The sequence below is a fragment of the Sinocyclocheilus grahami genome, unplaced genomic scaffold (genome assembly GCF_001515645.1).
Source record: "Sinocyclocheilus grahami isolate Dianchi unplaced genomic scaffold, SAMN03320097.WGS_v1.1 scaffold1140.1, whole genome shotgun sequence".
NCBI classification, from domain to species: domain Eukaryota; kingdom Metazoa; phylum Chordata; class Actinopteri; order Cypriniformes; family Cyprinidae; genus Sinocyclocheilus; species Sinocyclocheilus grahami.
In genome coordinates, this window is record NW_015506319.1 from 22,384 (window position 1) to 25,605 (window position 3,222).

At 32.8% G+C, this 3,222-nt stretch overlaps 1 long non-coding RNA gene across 1 annotated transcript; it reads left to right on the plus strand.

Annotated features, from left to right (window-relative positions):
- The first annotated feature begins 203 nt into the window (after positions 1–203).
- On the plus strand, positions 204–564 carry LOC107567286 (uncharacterized). Its single transcript, XR_001606622.1, has 2 exons — positions 204–312; positions 419–564. It is a non-coding gene; the product is annotated as an uncharacterized lncRNA (long non-coding RNA).
- The last annotated feature ends 2,658 nt before the right edge of the window (positions 565–3,222 follow it).

The window sequence follows — 3,222 nt, forward strand, 5'->3', positions numbered from 1 at the left end:
TAGACCTGTTCAATAAATATAGAAACTTGGAAAGATAGAGAGCGCCAGTTTTCTTCAGGATGACTTCGTAACAGTGGTGGCTGACCTTAACTTGAATTATTTAAAAAAAATAATAAAATAAAATGTGGTCCCCATACAGGTTTTTTTTGTACTCCGGGTTGGCCCTACTATGTCTGAACATGTTTCTGATTGAAACTCCTGGTTGTCGCTGGCATGAACTACATCTTCACTGTGAAGTTGGGCAGAACCAACTGCAAAAAGCGTGGAGTTGAGACCCTGTGTGCCATTTATAAGGATCCCAAAGTTGCACGGGTAAGACACACGGTGTCTACTTTACAATATTGTGATTATCTGTTCACATTTCTCGATTTCCATGTTAAAAGAGATTGACCCTTTTTTAAAAATCTTTTCCGTCAAGGTCATTCAGTGCAAAATTACAGTCTGGAGCCAGCCATGGATAAACTTCCTTAAAGTCACAGAAAAAACCTGCTTGTGACGAGTGCAGTTTGGGGCTTTTTAACATTCAAGCGGAAATAAAATGTACTTGCTGTTGGTAATGGTAAACTTCGTCTTTATTCTTGATCAAATAGAAACTTTATTTGTCCTGAGAACCTGTCAACAAATTATGATAAGAATACTTCATTAACACAATCATGTAAATCTCATTAGACTCCGTTGCTCTGAAAAAAAGCTACAATTTGTAGGTTTTTCTAGATGATAAAACGCATGTTTCTATATTAGTTCATCCTTTACTATTAAAACATGGTTTAACAGTATGTCTGTGTGCTCCCAGCTGGCACATGACCGACCTTGAAACAACTGATGCTAAATGGTTGAAAAAGGTTAAATGCTCGTAAATCAACGTTTATTTTATTTTTTAACAAGATGTGTATGTTGAATCAATTTAATGTCTTCAACCGCATACAAAAGACATTTCTGCCTTTTAAATTAAGATCATTATATTATTTTATTAGTATTTTACATATTGATCATGAAACCTATTCTAAAATCTATAAGGTATGTTAAAATATTATCATGAACAACAATAAAACTAAATGCATTTTGCTACATTACCACGCTGAAACTATTCCTATGTCGTTTTACCTTATTGCTTTGGTCATGATTGGTTAATCTGGCTGTCATCCAGGAAACTGGCCAATGAAATTTTCGCACCTTTCTAAATTTGAAAATATGACCGTTATCGTCTTTCTGAGTGAGGCAGCTGACTGTGAGCTGTTATGGGACGGACTCCCTTTTGGAGCCAAGCCTCTAAGCGGTCAGTTGATGAATTGCAGTTTTAGTCACTTCCGTGTTGGTTTCATGAGAGAGACCGGGAAGTTGCCGCTTGCAAAACTGATTTGGCTTTATTAAAATGTGTGCATAATCTACTCATTAAAGTCTAAATCAGTTGTTCAGATGACCAAAGCACAAGTTTTTCTTGCATAATTAACATTTTAATTGTTTGGTCAGACTTTTACACATTCATAAATCGGGGATTAAACTTGGAGTTATGTTCTGTATGCTAAATATGAATATATAAACAAGAGTCTGTGCACAGTACCTATAGCTGCGCTTTGCTTCTGCTGATTGCTGATCGAGATCACATGCTAAATGGATGACTGACCCGGGTATGGCAAGCCGTTTTAACATTTAATCTGTAAGCCGTACTAGTATCTATTTTCATGGTATTAGTCTCTATTTTTTAGATACTAGTATCTTTTCCATTAAGTACTAGTACTTATTCATTAGGTACTAGTGCTTATTCTTTAGTTACTAGTGCTTATTCTTTAGCTACTAGTGCTTATTCTTTAGCTACTAGTGCTTATTCTTTAGCTACTAGTGCTTATTCTTTAGGTACTAGTGTCTTTTGTAAAGTTACTAGTACTTATTCATTAGATGCTAGTACTTAATCATTAGATACTAGTACTTATTCCAATAGTGACTAGTGTTTAATTATACTCTTCTTGTTAAGAAAAAATAGAACTAGTACTTATTTTTTAGTTACTAGTAACTTTTTAGACCAGAGATATCCTGAACTTAATAGATACTAGTACTTTTTAAATTAGCATTTCTGCCTGGTATGGTAATCGTGTGTTGAATATTAATGAGCCGGCACATATAGGAGAGAGATTAGACAGGAAACAGAAACAAGAAGATGGATGTACTTTTTTGAGGAAACCACATAGAAAAGAAACAATTATTTGTACACAAGCACATAGAAAACATATTTTTGTCAGTTTTGTAAACACTGTAATTTCGTAAACATAGTAGCCTAATGTGTTTGTTGGTCATCGAGTGACCTCTAGTGGCAGGATGGAGATAAAACACCAATTTTATTGTCTGTTACTTTCCAATTTTTCCTCCTGTAAAAACAATAAATATCATACCAGGGCTGTATGTTAACTTTTTTTGCATATAGCACTGGGGCTACAAAAATTTAATGTTTTTAAATTAATATTTTTTACAGGGCACACTGATGCTGCAGACAGTGAATGTTTTTATGACTAGTATCTATTTAAATATTACTAGTAAGCATTCATTAGATACTAGTACTTATTTGTTAGATACTGGTACTTATTCATTAGATACTAGTACCTGTTTAATAGATACTAGTAGTTTTTCATTAGGTACTAGTACTTATTTATTAGACACTGGTATCTTTTGTAATTACTACTAGTAACGATTCTTATTTTACTAATCAGATCTGCTTTTTTACTTGTCTTACGGTATGACTAGTCCAAATGGCTACAGTAGAGTTCAATTAAAAAATGTACTAGTAAAATAAAAAATTATACTAGTAACATTTCGAATAAGTACTAGTATCTAATAAATGTGTACTAGTATCTATTGAATAAGTACTAGTATCTATTTAATAGGTACTAATATCTAATGAATGAGTACTAGTTTCTAATAAATAAGCACTAGTACATAATGAATAAGTACTCGTGTCAAATAAATAAGTACTAGTATCTAAAAAATAAGTACTAGTATCTAATGGACAAGTACTAGTATCTAATAAGTACTAGTACATGATGAATAAGTACTAGTGTCTATTTAATAGGTACTAGTATCTAATGAATGAGTACTAGTATCTAAAAAAGATGTACTAGTACCTAATGAATAACTACTAGTGCATAAAAATTAAGTACTAGTCACTAGTGGAATACATACTAGTCAAAACTGAATAGTTGATATCTCAATGACGGATCCCCATAGAAGTCA